Consider the following 19,913-nt stretch of genomic DNA (forward strand, 5'->3'; position numbering starts at 1 on the left):
AGTGTTGCCTAATTCTAAGTCCAATGTCTCAGAGCAAACCAACAGTCCACACAAAATGTCTTTTAGGGTTTTTATTGTTATTATGTACATTAAGGTCAAAAGAACACAAACAAGTATATACAATCACAGAATAATCACAAGATATGGCTCAAATGAGCAAAGTGAAAATGACATTAAAGTAAACAAGTTAAATGGTATGAATAATGGCAAATGAATAAGAGCTCATATTTTAAAGTGCATAAAAATAAATGGCTTAAAATTAAATGTTAGTTGTTAATTGATTAGAAGTTAGTATTGCTTTTTCTTTTGTTTTGTTTAAGTCATTCTTTGGAGAACACTCAACCCACTATTCACAAGCATGAATCCTTGAACCAAGACATCTTCCAAAGGAAGGAAAAAAGGACAAGTTTCCACACAATACCATGAAATAGGGGAGACTTATAATCTCACTTACTATAATATTATACCTTTTGTGTCACAAATTTAGCGCCATGTTAAGCAATCGTAATATGACTTATGTAGAAGTCACAACTATTTGAGGTCGGGCAATAGAAATTTTGGTGTTAATGCATGTTAGAGACATAATATAATGGACTATGCTCCTAAAACATACCACACAAAAAAATAATATGCAAAAAAGGTGGACCTAATCTCATCTGCACTTATGTTGATTTTGCAATCAACTAGCCTTAGGATATAGAGATATCATAGGTCCATGACATGAATGAATAGAGAAGGGGATTGCGATGAAGAGGGAGGGGGAATGGAATCAACACAAATTAGTCAAAGGAGGACTTTTATCAAATTAAAATCATTCATTCATTTTGGGTGATGAAATATATATTTCATCAATCCCCTAAATCCAATGATTTTAACTTAACAAAGTCAAATCAACCTTGACCGAGGCCCAACAACACAAGTAAAACTCAACAAGTCAAGATTAGAAGTTCAACACAATTTATTTTGCAATCAAACAATTAAAATCAGTTAAATAATGCATTAAATTCAATTATGGTTTGTCAAAATTGTTGATTCTAAGTGTTGGCACCAATTTTGGTAAAACAAAGAGTGTTCACAAGATGCCTTGTGTGATGTCTTAACATGAGATATCATATGTACCTGCTGGAGTTCAAGAACATGTGCATGCAGGATTGTTTCAGAATGCCACATACAATGCCATGGCTTCTGATATTGGATGTACCTGCTGGAGCTTAAATGAAAGACATGTTCATGCATGATTGTTTCAGATGACATACACAAGGTCATGGCATCTGATATGGTTGTACCTGCTGGAAGTTATGAAAGGAATTATTGGATTATGCAGCATTTTTCCAGCATGTCAGACCCGATGTCATGACATCATGTACACAGAACATTCAGGGTGAATGTCTGGTGTTTTGTGATTGCACAGTTAATAGAAATCTTTGTATGATTGAAGATCTAATTAGATGGCGCATTCAATCATGGATTACAACCATATTTACTTATTTTCCAAGGAGATCTAACCAGCTGTTACAAAAAGATTTGATTGGAAAATAGATTTAGGGTTTTCAAGATGTCCAAGCTGTAGCGGTGTATTCGTCGCTATATGATTTATTGATTAAACCATAAGCAAAGCATACAAAGAATTCGAGTCGCCACCGCACTTTTATTTATCCAAAGGACTGGCTAAAAAGCGAACAAAAGCCTAAGAAGTTTTACACATAGGAAACTAATGAAAAGATCAAAGAGTCTGGGTAAGGGGTAAATTACGCAATGGGAAGGTGTTAGGCACCCACTACGTCCTAGGTACTCCTAGGGAGCCCTTTTCACACTTGTTGTACTAAATTGTTATTTGTTTTGAAATATTATTGTGCAAACATGATTGGGATGATGAGAAAAGAATATACAATTTTTATTGTTTTTGTGTTCGAACGGATGAACCCGTTGCCTACGTACCTTCCATCAAAGGTAAGGATCAAAACGCCGTAGTTCGGCTAAAAGATTTCCAAAAGTTAGTGGATTTAATTTTAAACACAAGCCTTAAGGTCTTACGTTATCCACGGGAGAAAACTCAACCTTATACAAACAACAAGTCCACCATGTGAGAAAAGCTTCAACTTGCAAGTGAGGACTTACAATTGCATCCTCACATACAACAAACAAATGCGTCAAACAAAGAGAAGATGAGTGGCCAATGAAATGGTCTTATACTCACTTCCATATCATAGGAACAATGGCCAATGAATGGTCTTACAATTGTCCTCAATGGGCAAACAACAAAGATATGTCACAAAGACAAATGAAATGATCATGCACTAATGAGAAATTAATGATGATAAATGCACAAAGCATGCAAGCAGACATGTACAAATGAACTAAGTAATCAAACAATCAAAGTCATTCAACACACTCTATAACCAAGCAATAAGGCTCATACAAAAGGGTTAGGTATTGAAGCCAACTGGAATAGGGTTAATGGTGCTCTTAACCTTGACATTGAGAGCCAAGGTGAAACAGATGAAAGGATATGAGGGGTGTGCCTCATGCTCTTATCCCTGGTCAGGGAGAGCTTTAAATATCAGAAGGTGTGGGAGTTCAGAAAGTAGGAACTCTCTCCACAAGTTATTGACTCTATAGATCTTGGGCTTTTACTCACTATGCATCAACACAAGTAGCGTGAGCAAGGTGAGTGACTCACAGAATAGTAGGAGATAGGCTACATATCTCTTGGATTCTACCAATTGCCTTATTTAAAGGACTTTTCCTGCTTGGGACAAAAGTAAACACGCACAAACATCGCCTCTTAAGGAGGACTTCAGACAGTTGCCTGACCAAGTAACAGGCCATGTCTTCTAGACTACATGAAGAAAAGAGATTCTACCTCAATGCAAATGCTATCAAGCAAAGCAATGCAAGTTCTTAAAAGAACTGAGCAACTAATGGTACCTGAAACCAGTCAAACAAAATCAGTATACAACTTAAATTCAAAACCAATATAAGATAAGGGTCAACAGAATCAGTCAAATGTGCAATGCACAAAGCTCAAAGCATATGAGCTAAGCATCCTACAAAACAAACAAGTTAGTTCATGATAATCAATCAAACTCAAGCAACTTGCATAAAGCTCCTTGAAGCATTTGCTTCTTAACCTGAAAAGCAAACTTAAACATGAGAAACAAGACCACTAGGACAAGCCTAGGGTCAAAAGGAGATAAAAAATCCAAAACAGCAAGGGAAAGTTATCCAAAATCAAGTTCAAACAATTAAGAAACAAACCCAAGTGGTTTCACATTCATATCATTCATCATTATCATTTCACAAACAAATTAGGTCAAAACATGTCATATAGAACCTCAAAGAAGTCAACAGAAAGATTCAAGTCAAATCCAATCACAAACATTTCAAAAAATCTTCAAATAATTCATGATCAAACATCATCCATAACATGATAAGCATACCAAATTTCAGCTCATTTGGATCAAGGGAAGTAGGTCAATGAAAATCAGAAAGTCAAAGCAAGTTCAAACAAACTCATACAAAGCATCAAAACATGCACCAACTTCAATAAATCATAAAACAGTGACAACACATGATAAATGAATGGGATTAAAACCATGACAAACCTTAAGATGTCTACAATTCACATGTCAAATTTCAAGTCCATCCAATTAAGCATGAGGATTTCACAAATCAAATGAGAACATGTGTCACAAAAAGTCAACAAATGACCAAACAGGGGAGAAAATTCCAATCAAATAGGAAATGCCATCAATAATTTCAGAAAAACTCACATGTATTCTCAACATCCAAAAGTATGTTTATGCAAAAATCCAGACCATTTTGAGTTCAAGAAACATGGTAATTAAAATCATGAAGTTGGATATGAATGGTGTGACACAAATTGTCACACCTCTATTCAAAAAATCATATCTCATCAACGAGCAATGATAAATTCACAAACTCTACACCAAAATCACCATGAACATGTCTAGTTTAAGCACAAAAAATTTCAGAGGCATTGAATCATGTATCATCATTTCACAAACAATTTGGCAAGGCATACATAAAATGGATACATATGAACAAACCCTAGCACATTTTAAAATCCACACGTGCAAAAAATCTGGAAAAATCATCATAATAAACTAGAGATCATGAGGAGCATTTCACAAAAAATTCCATCAAATTTGGATTAAAAATGAGTGACTTATGAATTTTTGAAGATTGAAGATCAAAATGAAATAAATATTGAAAAATAAAATGATTTAAATAAAAGGTAAAACCGGCAGTGGCAATTTTGTAATTTGGGAGTCCCTTAAGTGAAACTCTGCATTTCACTTAAGGAGGTGTCGCGTCCTTACTGGTGCATGGCAATAAAACAGTAAACATCATGCAAAACAAAAAAACTCAGCAGCCAAACGCGACCTGGGTTTTAGAAATTAGGGTTTTGCATCACTGTTCATCGTGTTCATCAATCGGGATGAACTTTTCTCCCAGAATTTGGCAATGAACATACCATTCAAATCATCTCAACATGCTCATCAATAATCTAACCTTAATTTTCATTAACTCGAGCTAACAAGGAAGAACCAAGCAAAAACACATTTGAATATCAAACTTTAAATCCATGTTTCTCTCTCAATACACAACCATTTTTCACGATTCAAAGTTCAAAATAATCAGCATGGCAAGATCTTTAATAAGCATGTCAACATTTTAAGAATAGTGCGATTCGAATTTTTACCTAATCTGCAAGACAGTGATGGAACAATGGTTGTTTGGCCTTGATTAGTTGAAACAACAACTTCTTGATGCTCCAGATGATGAATGGATGAGTCTTGAAAACCCAGCTGCCTTGATTCTAGCTCCAAACTCGAGCTGCCATGGAAGAAAGCTCAATGCAACAGTGCTATATTTGGCTTTACAGTTGGAAGATGATGCTTGCAAATGCTCCAAGAATGTTGGTAGGTGATGAAATAATCAACCAAGGCTCGAGCTCTTTGGAATTTTCAGAAAAAAATTCAAGTGAAGGAAATGAGAGTTTGAGAGAAAATGGATTTTTTTGATCTGGTTTGTGAATAGTGGCTAGGGTTTTCTATCAGAAAATGAGCAATATATACTCTGTTTAATGGAGCTTAAGTTTGGTTAGTGGAGTGGTAATCACATTAGCTCAAAATGAAGTGTTTTTGGCAATTAGTGAAATTAAGTCAAATTGCATGTGCATGTGCTACAGTGCGAAATGGGCTTAGGTAACACATCCCAAATGAGATTTCTGAACATTTGTAATTGGTAGAATGTATTGGAAATGGTTAATTTGAAAAGTCACTTTTTCACCTCCCTTTTTTTAATTCAAACCACTTGAAAAAGGCCATTTTGATTGGTTGATTTTTGGTGAAACGTGATGAAGGATTTGGGTAAAGCACATCAAATATGACTTGTAGCAAAAAACCTCACTCAATTTGGCCAAATGGTTTGGAAGTTATCTCACTTTGAAGTTCAAAAATTCTTGAGAAAGATTTGATCATAACTTGCCAACCACACATGAGAAATGAGTGTTCTTGGACTTTTTGGAAATTGGAGAACAAGATCTTCAACTTTTATGTTGGACAAAAATTCATTTGAAGCTTGTATGATGAAGTAATTTTGAGGAGAAGAACTTTCCATTTTTGGCAAAACCCAATTACAGGTCAACTTTCTATTTTTGGAAATTTCTTGTCTGACTTCAAATTCTTCACTGTGGATGTTTGACATGTTATATGAGGCTTATATGGACATGAATGAGACCTCTCAGACCAATTCCCACCATCAAATCACTGATTAAATGCACAGTTGACCACAGTTGACTTTGCTAGGGTTTTGGTTGACTGAACCATGTTCTGATGAATTCCAAGCCCCTACCACTTGATATCTTGATTCAAAATGATGTCACAACTCATATGAACTCTTGATGAATGATCATGGTGCCCAAATTCTTCAAGAATGGCCACCATCTATCTCAATGACTGACTTTGACTGATTTGACCTAATTTGCTTCATCTGCAAGTAACATGGTTAGATGACAATATTTTTGTACTTTGGTTAATAGACAGATGAAAAGCAATGATATACAAATGCAAAACATGCTTGGTGATCAAGAACCACACTCTCAAGATAACCCACTGTCGCATTACGCGAAAAACCGGCGGGAAAACAAGAACAACAGAGCCGCCACCGTGCGTTATTTATCCCAAAAGAGGGAAAGGAAACGCTCAGAGTAAACCTGGAAAGAACATGGTCTCGCGACCAAAGAGGATGGGTTCGGGAGTCGGTTATGCGAAGGGAAGGTATTAGCACCCCTACGCATCCGTCGTATTCGACGGGATCCACGCACAATAGAAAGGAAAATGGTTGCTAAAACACTGCTCAAACACACACACACTGGCTGAAAGAAGACACAGAAAATACACTGAAACTGACTCGGCAGGATACCGCATCCTGGGCCTACTTAGTCTATCAGGCATAGACATCAGAGTCAAAGTAGTTCGTACTGGGGAAACGACACATGCTCGCTAGGATGTCGCATCCTATGCATACGTATCTCCTTGGACGAAGGAGAATCAGAGCATTCGTAGCTCGGCTGACACGCACACAAACAAACACAGGCAAAGGCAAACATGGAGCCTGAATGCCAATCACTGGACTTACATCAGCATCCGAACCAAACACACACAAGAAGGCAAACGTGGAGCCCGAATGCCAATCACTGGACTTACATCAGCATCCAAACCAACAAACCCACACTAGAACCCGAATTCCACTCGATGGACTTACATCAGCTTCCAAGCACACAACAACATAAAACAAAGACACAGGCGCCCGGAGAGATCTGCTCATCTCCTGCCTACGTACCTCATCTGGTATGAGGATCAGGGCGACGTAGTTCCCCTACGGAGGGACAAAAGATCTAGCCTAACCAGATAACAGAGGGAGACACAACTCTAGGGAGACTACGACTCGAGCCTAGATGTTGTCATGCAAGATTGTCCCTAAGTTAAGGTTTCTAGCTAACCGGCACAAGGGCCAACCTATCCTAGACATGACTTGCACAGGAAGCAAGCCACACACACACTTAACTTGCACAGGAAGCAAGCCAAGCACAACCTATCTTGCACAGGAAGCAAGTCTAAACTAAACCTAACTTGCACAAGAAGCAAGTCAAACAATCATACAAGCACAGATAGCACACACTATACACAAGCAAGTGGCTCAAACAAGGGTTAGGTTTTAGTCGAGGGGTCATATCAACCTCAACAAACAAACCTCTGGAACTGGGTAAAGGGTGCTCTTAACCTTGACATTGAGAGCCAAAGTGAAGCAGATGAAAGGAGATGAGGGGTGTGCCTCATTGCTCTAATCCCTGGCCAGGGAGAGCATTTCAATATCAGAAGGTGTGGGAGTTCAGAATGGGGGAACTCTCTCCACAAGTTAGACTCTATAGATCTTGGGCTTTTACCCACTATGCATCAACACAGGTAGTGTGAGCAATGTGAGTGACACACAGACTAGCAGGGGATAGGTTGCTTATCCCTTGGGTTCTGCCAATTGCCTCTTCACTTAGGAGGACTTTGCATATATACAGGGACAAGATTTAAACATACACAAACATTGCCTCTTAAGGAGGACTTCAGACAGTTGCCTGGCCAAGTAACAGGCCAGGTCTTCCAGACTACATGAAGATTAGAAATATACCTCAATGCAAATTGCTTATACAAGCAAAGCAAAGCAAAAGTTCACAAGGAACTGAGCAACTAAAAGCACCTGAAATAGTCAAGCAGATGTTAGTATGCAACTTCAAAACAAAGCAAAAGGAAACAGACATTAACAGTTAATCATAGGCAAATGGATGTGCAAGGCACAAGGCTCAAGGCATGTGAGCCAAGCAACCTACAAAACAAAACATGTTAGTCATGGTATTCAAGCAAGTTCAATCAAAAAGAATTGGTCTCATTGGTCATTTGTTGATCAACCTGAAAAAATGAACTCAACTGTGAGTAATAGGACCACTAGGGCAAGCCTAGGGTCAAAAGGGAATGAAAAAGTTCAAACAGCAAGTGGCAAGCATCCAAAATCATGTTCAAACAATTAAGAAACAATACCAATTGGTTTCATATTCATATCAATCACCATCATCATTTCATGAACAAGTTAAGTCAAGGCATGGCATTTAGAAGCTCATAAGAGTCAACAGCAAGACTTGCATCAAAAGCACACTCAAACATTTCCAAAAATTACCAAATAAATCATGATCAATCATAACACATAGCATGGTAAGCATGTCAAATTTCATCTCATTTGGACAAGTGGAAGGCAGTCAATGAAAATCAGAAAGGCAAGGCAATTTTGATCATGCTCAAAGAAGTCAACCAAACATGCATCAACTTGAAAAATTCATAAATCAGAGATGGCATATGATAAATGAATGGGACTAAAACCATGGCAAAGCTTAGGATGTCTAGTTATCTCATACCAAATTTCATGTCCATCTAATAAAGTATGAGCATTTCACAAAACAAATGGGCACATGTGTCAAAGAAAATCAACATAAGATCAAACAGAGAACAAAAATCTCAATCAAATGGAAAATGCCATAAACAAATCCACAAAAAATCACATACAAACTAGACATACTCAAGCTCAATCATGTAAAAAAAATCAATCCATTTTGGGGTCAATAGGCATGGCTATAAAAATCAACAAGTTGCACATCAATGGTGTGACACAAATTGTCACACCCTACTTCAAAAAATCACAAATCAAAATCCAGGTAAGATAAATTCATGATCTCTATACCAAAATCACCATGGATGTGTCTAGTTTGTGCATAAAAAAATTTCAAGGCCATAGGATAAAGTGTCACTATTTCATAAATGATTTGGTAAAAGGTACAACAATTGAGCACATGTCACAAACCCTAGCCAAATAAATTTTCCACATGTGCACAATTTGAGTAAAAATGCTCATAAAAAAACTAGATGAAGAATGTAGATCAATGCAAAAAACCCCATCGAAATTGGATAAGAAATGATCAGCTTATGAATTTTCTAAGTTTATGAAAACAAATGAAATAAAAGTTGAATTAATGAAAAGAAATGGCAAAACTGGGAAATTCCCTCAGCCGGATTCGAAGTGGGGGTCAAAACAACCAATAAAATAATGCCAGGCATGAAGCTCAGCGTTTCATGTAACGCTCTGGCCTGGTCAAAATCCTGCTTGGTCTACAGTACACGGACCAATGGAATAATAGCACGGTAATGCATGGCAGTGCATTGGCAGTAAAGCAAGCTTTTAAAACGGGAAAGACGTATAAGCTTCAGTGCTTCAACTAGGTTGGTGGGGCCAATGCCCATTCAACAAAACTAAGGGCCAATAGCGCGCAATCATGGTAATGCGCTGGGCCAATAAGAACGCTTCATCAAGTAACAGCATGCGCAGCGTAAAGGCAAATCCTCATGGATTGAAAAGCAGTTTTTTGCAGCAAATAAAAATAAAAATAAACCAGTATCAACATGTTCATCAGTAAAACCCAGCTCAAAAAAAAAAATTCTATCCAAATTCAAAAACAAATATACCAAAATGTTCATCTAAACATGCTCAAACCTAAACCAACCTCCATTAATCCCAAATCATGCTAAAATGGACAAATCATGTAAAAATATAAATGAACATCAAATTTGAATCTCATATTTCTCTCTCAATTCCTAACCGTTTCCTTCGATTCAAAGTTCAGTAAGTTCATGGCAAAAAGATCTACAAGATGTAGTTCATGATTTTGGAAATGAAGAGATTCGATACCTGGCCAAATTTGGAGCACAGAAACGGAGCAGTGGTTATTTCCTTGTGTTTTGTCAAAACAGATGCGCTATGGTGTTAGTATTGATGAATGGTCAAGTATGGAATGCTCATATGCCTTGCTTCTAGCTTCAAACAAATTCTGCCATGGGAGAGCTTCTTTAGAACAGTAGAGAAACAAGCTTCACAGTTGAGATATCCAGCCTTCAAAGGGTTCAAAAACAGTAGCATATGATGCATCAACTAAGGTTGGCTCGAGGGTTTTGAGGTTTTGTCAAGAAAAATCCAAAATGCAAAATGAGGGTTCTTGAGAAAATGCAACTTTTTCTGTTTTTATCAAAGTGGCTGCTAGGGCTCCCTTTCTCAGAGTGAAAGTTGAAATATATATGTCTGTTTTTGTGTTTGTTAAGTTTGGTTTAGTGAATGTTAAATCACAAATTGCAAAATGAAGTGTATTTGGACCAATTGCTACAAATGACAATTTGCATGGGGGGTGCATGGATGAGCACGAATTTGGGCTGCCAACAAGTTCCAACTATAATTTGTGATCAATTCCAAATGGTATAAGTGGTTAAAAATGTTTATTTTGGAAAGTCAAATTTTCACTTCACCTAAAACAATTCAAGTAAGTTCAAAAATGCCATTTTGATCTATGATGTTTTGGTGCATGATGGTTACATTTTTGGAAAGAGGGGATCAAATGTGACTTGTTGCAAAAAACCCACCCAATTTGGCCAAATGGTTTGAGAGATATGACCTTTTGAAGTTCAAGAATTTTTGAAAATGAATTGATCATATCTTGCCAACCATACATGGGAATTGAGAGTTCTTGGACTTTTTTGGAAATGGAAGAACAAGATCTTCAACTTTCATGTTGGGCAAAAATTCATTTGAAGCTTGTATCATGATGTAAGATTGGGATCAAGAAGTTTCCATTTTTGGCAGTTAAAATTACAGGTCCAGTTTCTATTTTTGGAAATTTCTGATTTGGCTTCAAATTCTTCAATGATGATGTTTGCCATGATATATGAGGCCTATTTGGACATGAATAAGCTCTCTCAAACCAAATCCATCCATCAAAACCATAAAATCAATCACAGTTGACCAAGTTTGACTTTTTAGGGTTTCTGATTGACTGTGCATTGACTGATGACTTTTGAGCATCCAACCCTTGACCAAAACACTTCAAATGGATCCCCAAGTCATGTGAACATGTTGGACCAACCCTAGGGCCATGGCTCAATGAGAATTGTGCTTGCTTGCTTGATTGACTGATCTCCTGATCAGTTTGACCTAATTCTCCTGATGATCTTGCACTTGGGCAAAAGGACAATGCAATGCTATGCAGTGGACCATGTTATGTTATGAACTAATATGAGAATGTATGTACAATGATAGGTGCAAATTTGAGGTGCTACAGCTGCCCCTATTCAATCAACTGGGAACCCAAACGGATGATAGCAACGGCTGTCAGACTTTCAGGGTAAACAGGGATTGAATACCAAAGAACCGTAGAATTTGCACGATACCGGGATCCACCAATGGAAACGTCCACTGGGATTTGATATTTATTACTGGGTATATATTTTTTTTGGTTTTTTGTTTTCAAAGGATACGGCCACATCCAGACATCGCAATGACGATGAATGGGAAAAGAAAACACAACTAGATGCCAACGGACAACTAGGAAAAACTCAACGTTTACCAAGACCAACAGAGAGGTAACCAGACATTAATGAATGACTGGAAGAGATACAACCATACGTCAACGGACGAAATGGGAAAAACTCAACGTTTACCAAGACCAACGGAGAGGTAACCAGACATTAATGAATGACTGGAAGAGATACAACCATATGTCAACGGACGAAATGGGAAAAACTCAACGTTTACCAAGACCAACGGAGAGGTAACCAGACATTAATGAATGACTGGAAGAGATACAACCATACGTCAACGGACGAAATGGGAAAAACTCAACGTTTACCAAGACCAACGGAGAGGTAAACAACTGGGGACGACCAGGAAAAACTCGACGTTTATCGAAACCAACGGAGAGGTAACCAGACATTTACTGATGAATGGGAGGACTCGACCAGACATCAACGGATGAATGGGAGAAAACTCGACGTTTACAGACATCGAAAGATGATGTTTACAGACACCAAAAAGATCGACCAGACATTTACTGATGAATGGGAATACTCGACGTTTACAGACATCGAAAGATGATGTTTACAGACACCAAAAAGATTGACCATACATTTACTGATGAATGGGAAAAGAGAAATACAACCAGACGTCAACGGACGAATGGGAAAAACTCAACGTTTATCGAAACCAACGGAGAGGTAAGTCCACATGGGGAGGGTACAACTAGACGTCATAGGACGAATAGGAAAAACTCGACGTTTATCGACACCAACGGAGAGGAGAAAAGCTTCACTAGGGAAGGGGGACGATGTTACGAACATCGAAAGATGATGTTTACAGACATCAAAAGAAAACCAGACACTTACGCATGACTGGGAATCACCGAAAGATGGTGTTTACCGACACCAAAGAAGACCAGACACTTACGCATGACTGGAAATCACCGAAAGATGGTGTTTACCGACACCAAGGAAACAAACACACGCGGGTGCTGACAGGATACTGACATCCACAAGATGACAGGGCAAGGCTGAACACTTGCAGGGGGTCTCACTGGGGAGAAGCAGGCTTTCCTTTCACCAACGGAAGAGGAAATAAACCTCTGTGGGGATTATCAACACCAAATGTTGACTGGAGCAACTGTAGCAAATGTGCCGTACAGGTTGAGCAAAAATCCGTCTCTGCAGGGGATACGGTCTGATGGGGTTTCGAACACATGAATGCATATGTTTGAATTTTTCTATGGCGTAATGCTCCATTTATGAGTGGAAATGCTACGCGATTTTTTAGGATGCAATGATTACTATATGCAAAATGCAAATGAACCCTGGCTAGGGAGCCAAAATGATCAGCTACTCTGACTCTGTGGGGAGACTCTGACTGAGGAAATACTCTGCGGGGAACTCTGCTTGGGGAATGGTAAAGCGCGACTTCGCTGGGAGGAAGACTCAACCAATCTTCAGATAGGATAAACCCTGCTTTGGAGAATATCCGTTACTCCGCTGGGGATAACCCATGCAGTCCACAGGTAGTATCAACTCAGCTGGGGATGCAGATATCGGTCTGCTACGGAAACTCGTCCAATCCACTTGGTAGGATAAACTCTGCTGGAGAGATAAATGTTATTCCACTAGGGACGACCCAACCAATCCATATGTAGGAGAATCACTGCTGGAGATGTGTTTCATGAGACCCGCTCCACTCGGGGAACTTGCTGAGGAAAAACCCGCTCCCTTCTGCCGAGGAGAACAATCCTAGTGGGGAGAGTAACAAACTCTGTTGGGGATGATGACACGTCATATCATACTGGAGATGAATTTCCACAACCCTGCTGGGGATAAGCACTCACGGCCATACTGGAGATAACAGCATCACAAACCCAATTGTTGGGGAACACACAAACAGTCTATTGATAAACTCCGCTGGGGAACTCCCGGGGAAAATAACTGTCAGGCGCTCAGCGGGGATTCCCAACTGGGGAAATCTGCAAGCACAGGCCTGCTGGGGATATACAAACCTTAGATCTACTGGGAACAGAAGGTACTGTCCACAGGAATCTCCGTGGGGGAAATAACTCTGATAGCTTCAATACTGGCTTGGGCCAGGGAAACGTCCTCCACCCTGAGAAACATTCTGCCCCTGCCCCTGCTGGGGGCGTGATAACCTTCAGGCTTGCTGAGGAGACAACGATCTCGAATTTGTCGGGGAAATCACACTCTCCACCCACTGGGGAGATATGGCTTACTTGCCATGGGATACCGGTCAACCCATCGAACACTGGTATCCATCGTCCATCCACAATATCGACTTTCCCTTTTTAAGAATCTTCCAGACTCCTCTGGACTTTTCTGCTCCATCATCTTGTATTCCCAACTCGTCCGTACTTCACGGAGGTTGAACTCCTGGGATTCATACATACTTTTCAGTTACCAGACATTGAAGAGTCTTCTTGATTAACTTTCCAGGATCGTCGTCGTAACTTTCATCGTCTTTTCACGGTTCATCTATCCCTTGCCCCTGGTTGGACTCTGAGGGGATCTCTTGTCAAAAAGGTTTCACATTACCACCGGCAAGTGAATGAAGATATCTAACCGTATCCGCACAAGGAATCGTCAGATAAAAGCGTGCCCCAGGTATGCCCCAGGTGTTCTGATATTTCAACACTTAAGTCACTCAAACTTCCAAGTAAGATTTCCAATTTTCAATCTCACAAGCATGCATCAGAAGGGACCTCTATGTTTCAAAAATGCAAATATTCTTATCAAAACGAATGGATGTTTTCGTAATCAAAACGGTAATGACAAAAAAAACAAAATTTATTTGACCGAACACACGCTTTATTCGACTGGAATAAAAGATGGCTCACAATCGAGCAACACACAGGAAGCAAACCCTGGAAAGAGGTGATTGCACATAAAAGGAAAAAATCTATCCTAATGGCAACGTGAAACTGTGATCTCATCGGGTTCCAACTCAGTTACACCTCATATGCCCTCAAGACTTTCCACACTTTCTGTCTTCTGAATAAGACGCTTCCGATTGATCTCTGTTGGAGATTATCCAAGTCATCCAAAACACAAACGATCATGCTGGACGCAGTTGTTCGTTTCATTCCCTCTTTTGCCTGGACCGCCCTTTCGGGTTTCAGCCCACCGGGATACCCTTTTTTGCCCAAGTCGCCCTTGCGGGTTTTCAACTTGCCGGGTGTACAGTTTTTTCTTTTATTATCCCTAACTTTTGCCCGAACCTTTCTCTTTTTCTTGGTTCGCCAGGATGCCCATTTTTGCCTGGACTCTTTATTCTTTTTGTCCAGCGGGTCTCTTTCACGAAGTATTTTTTAACTGCGTCCGCATTCACAGGGAATGGAAATCGTCGTCATCCGTGGTCGTCAATAACAAGGTTCTGTCAGAGGGGACCTTCTTGACCACGAATGGACATTCGTAACTTGTTTATCCTTTTGCCCCATGACCGTCTTGAGGAGGAAGGATCCTTTTCAACCAACTCTTCCACGTAGTACGCGCGAGGTCACACTTCTTGGTTAACAACACGCTTCGTTCACTAGGTACAACTGCCCCATGACAAGTAACTGCCAGCCTTTTTCCTCAGTTGGACTCAACGAGTCATACCGTGTCCTTATCCATTCAACCTTCTCTGATCAGGACATCAGATGGTAGCATTAATTCCTTCCCAAACGCCTGTGAGGAAGACACTGCCCCAATAGATGCACATCCCAAGGTTCAATACCCAGGATACAGACTTTATATTCAATCACCATTGTTGGTGCAACCAACTGTGATTCGGGAAGCACTACCTCATTCACTTTACCTTACCCCCCCCATCAGACATCAGAATCCGTTCGGATTCAGGGTCAGGCCCCTCCTCTGGGATCGGTCACTCTCAATCTTTCGATTTGAGTACCTCGAGATGTCTTCATCAGGGATCTCAAACTTCCTTGGTTGATAACCTTCCATGGGTTGTTACTAGCTTCTCGAACACTTACCTGATCAGATCCATTTGGACATCCACAAAGTGGTATGGATCAGCATACACTGTCTCAGTCGGCGAGCAGCCTATGCCAAAGTACATCAAGTTTTTTCGAACAGTGAGTGTATTGTTTCACAGTCGATAAACTTTTTGCTTAGGTAAATTGCATACTCTTTTCGACCAGACGAGTCATGCTGACCCAATACGCACCTCATAGATCACTCGAGGGTCGTCAAGTACCAGATCGACAGTTGTTTCTTCCATGGAAGGTACTGGAATCAAAGGTTCCTGCCACTTATTATTTTTTCAAATGCCCCTTGGCAATTATTACTTTACCTGACCGTTTGATTTTTTCTTCTCTTTTTTTTTGTCGGTTCAGGCATTTTTTTTTTTTTTTTGCAGGATCAATCTTGATTCCTCTGATTTACTCACAACAAGCCTCGGTAGCTTGATGGACAGCACTCCATAAGTGCACTGATTTGGACTTAACAGTATGAGTTATCTCAACCCGTCAAACAACTTTGCCCCAGTCTACCGGATGCCCCAGTCCTCTTTGGGACTTTGTCATCATGTCCTCAACCTGGGATTTGCTTTCACGATGAATCATATCATGAAACAAAGTCACCGTAGACTTTTGATACGTGGCACCGGCCTCTTGTGATGGAACGACATCATCTTAGAACAAGAAGGTGCCCCTTGTGTGATGGACATTGTTCACTTCATATCATCTGGCGACAATTCAATCTGGTCTTGGCCAAGAAGCCATCCATGAAGATAAACACTGAGACCTGAGCCATATAATCAACCAATACCTCATTGTGGAGTATCGGGAATTCATCCTTCAGATTAGCTCTGTTCACGTCTTGGTGGTCCATACACATTCTCTTTTTCTTATCCTTTGCCGGCTCCAGCTTCTGCACAGTCTCCTTTTGATGGTAGCCTATGCCCCAAAACAATGGTATTCCACCTTGGTGTATCTAGAGACAACCAGGCACACATATCAACTTGCTCTTCCAAAAGTACTACCATTCTTCTCTTGACTTGCCTCTGAAGCGGCCTCAACTTTCACTTCCTGACCTCGGCGGTGCTCGGAATAACAATCTCGAATCACTCCTCGTGCGGCTGAATCACCTTCTCCTCTTGTTTCAACAACCTGGCTAATTCCCGCAGATCAGCAATCTTCTTCGCCTTCTTCTATGGCATGATAGATCGGATTGTCGAAGTCATACAGAGGTGTAACCAAATTGTTATCGGTGAGATCAGGAGAGTAAACACTTTTGAGGTTGGGACGAGACAAAATCAAAAAGAAATAGAACGAAAAACATTGCCATTTTTATTTGTTTTTTTTTTAAAAACTGCAAAAATAAGCGAAAAACAGGGAACACTGCTTTTAATTACAAAAACATCCATTTATTACTGATGCAAAATGTTGCAAAATGAAACACATGAGGTGGCCCTTACAATGGACCAATACGCTTCGGGCAAAACGTATGGCTTTCATGCACAAAGATTAAAACACAGAAATACTACACTTCTGGATGAGTGACAGTGATGCCTTTGGGGGCCTTCCAGTTTCCTGGTACGCACGACTTTATCCACAACTCGAGTTCGCGGTGACCGTCGATCTCTTCACTTACTGAACAAGCCTGACCAGGATCCAACATTCCTGCACTGACGAAGGTGTACGGCGGACGACATCCTCTGTTTGGTCTAGACGACTCTAAATCCGGCTGATAACCGACTCCAAACATGTCTGCTTTTACCACGATGTCAATGATCCTTCCCCAGCCTAGTGCTTCTTTGTTCTTCACCACTTCCAGAGCTTGTTTATAAGAAGAAATGGACAGCTTCTTCTCTTTCTCAGCGACAAGGGCATTCTTCACCTGGACGGTTTCAACTGCCAGACTGGATGCTTTACATCTTTCATCGTCCATTTCTACTTCCTTCATTTTCTGGGTCGCGTCTTTCATTAATACACACCCCTCTGTAGTGACAGTCGCACAAGCATTATCAACAGCAGGGAAAGCTCCATCCCGTAGCAGAAGTTTTGGAACCATAGCCATTGGACCTTTTAGCTGACCCTCTTCAATCACTTCTATTCCTTTCTTGACCTTTTTCATCATCTTTACCTTTACTGGTCCCTGCCTGAGTACGGGGTTGACATCCTCATTCATTATCTGTGCCAAGCTGATAGCCTTGGAGTCCACCAGATCTTGGACAATATGCTTAAAAGCTCTGCAACCCTCAATGCTGTGTCCGGGTGCCCCAGAGTGAAACTCGCACTTGGCACTCTCATCATAGTTTGCAGGCCTCCGCTGCTGTTCTATAGGAATCAAAATCCTCGGCCGAACTAATCCCAGATCCCTCAACCTTTGGAAAAGAAGGGCATAAGTCACAGGTGGTTCCTCAAACTGACGATCCTCATTCTTCTTCTTCACCTGGCTCTTAGCTCCCGATGTCTTCTGTTGAGGTGGCAGTTGTTGTTGTTGAGCAGGTGGATTGCTGACAGGAGTGGTTACAGTGGCAGCATAAGGGTGATAACGATCTTTACTACGTTCTTTCTTTGCCGGCACACCAACTAGCTCAACCTTCTTCTCAAATGGACCACTGTCGGAGGGTTTCTTTGCTACAGTACCAGAAGGTTTGTTCACTTCGGAGGACGGAGCCTTCCCCTGAACTTTCTCCACTATCAGCCACTTCTCAATTTTTTCCAATCTCTCAGACATGACCTTCTGCCCCAAGGCCAGCTCTTGCACAACACTGAACAAACCCCTCATCATCTCTTTCAGCTCAAGGATGTCGGCGTTGGGAAGATCCATCAGCTTGGATTTGTTGACCCCCAGCAGGTTATCTGAACAGACGAGCTATGCGCACCTGGTTGAATACTGAAACCTACAAAACAGCAAATGGGTTAGTATGACTCACACATGCAATGTCTGTCCGTACTAGGAATAATCAGTCCCGTTTTTCGGGTTTCATTGAGACAGATAAAATTTCATCAACAATTTTTTAACATCCGGATGTCTCTCAACCTGGGTCTTAGTTAAAAAATAATGGACCCTGAGTACGGACAAACACGAGTTGAATGCAGATGAATGCGAGATGATATGATGCAAATGCATGAATGCAGGCCCTTGTGCCACCAAGTCATCTGAAAGCCCAATACTTCTCTGAACCAGTCATATCTGTGGGATCAAGTCACCATAAATCCAACTTGGGGGGTTCCGAAATAAACGGAACCGGAGATTACATCACTATCTTCACAGGACCAACCACTGAACGGGTGACAACGGATCCTCTGAACAAGTACTCTCAACTCAACCCGGGGATCCGAAATAAACGGAACCCGCTGATAAACCACGGACAGAACTCTGGCGTCCCAGAAATAAATGCCCATAATCCATAGCCACCATCAGTACCAAGAGTCACCAACAAATCACCAACCAATCAGCAACTGTACCTGTAATGATCAAACCCTCCCCACTCACGGGTGTTATCTAGGCCAGGGTAAAGTCGAAGAGAAACGCAGCATAAATAACCTTTCGCAGAATACCATCATATACACACCTGAAGTATGTAACGACGATATCCTACCAGGGTCTGAACTGCTCGTGATATCAATGTTCCGCTAAGTGGCGCAATACCACCCGCTTCCCATGAATCACTCTATTCCTAAGTATCCTAGATTTCACTCATAGCCTGGGTATTGGGCCTTTTACCTCGAGTAATTCCCACCCCCAAACAGAGAAACACAGACAGCACAGCAGATGAATATGAATGAATGCAAACATTAATGCAAATAATAAATGCAAACAGTAAATGCAAATATATACAATGAATGCAATAAATACAACAGCAAACAGCAACCAAAACCCTAACCTAGAGAGCGCTAGGAGAGACTCGCTTAGGGAAGATGGACCAGCAGAGGTCAACTTCTCTACATCCCCAGCAGAGTCGCCAGCTGTCGCATTACGCGAAAAACCGGCGGGAAAACAAGAACAACAGAGCCGCCACCGTGCGTTATTTATCCCAAAAGAGGGAAAGGAAACGCTCAGAGTAAACCTGGAAAGAACATGGTCTCGCGACCAAAGAGGATGGGTTCGGGAGTCGGTTATGCGAAGGGAAGGTATTAGCACCCCTACGCATCCGTCGTATTCAACGGGATCCACGCACAATAGAAAGGAAAATGGTTGCTAAAACACTGCTCAAACACACACACACTGGCTGAAAGAAGACACAGAAAATAGACTGAAACTGACTCGGCAGGATACCGCATCCTGGGCCTACTTAGTCTATCAGGCATAGACATCAGAGTCAAAGTAGTTCGTACTGGGGAAACGACACATGCTCGCTAGGATGTCACATCCTATGCATACGTATCTCCTTGGACGAAGGAGAATCAGAGCATTCGTAGCTCGGCTGACACGCACACAAACAAACACAGGCAAAGGCAAACATGGAGCCTG

This window comes from Lathyrus oleraceus, chromosome 1, assembly GCF_024323335.1.
Source record: "Lathyrus oleraceus cultivar Zhongwan6 chromosome 1, CAAS_Psat_ZW6_1.0, whole genome shotgun sequence".
Lineage (NCBI taxonomy): Eukaryota > Viridiplantae > Streptophyta > Magnoliopsida > Fabales > Fabaceae > Lathyrus > Lathyrus oleraceus.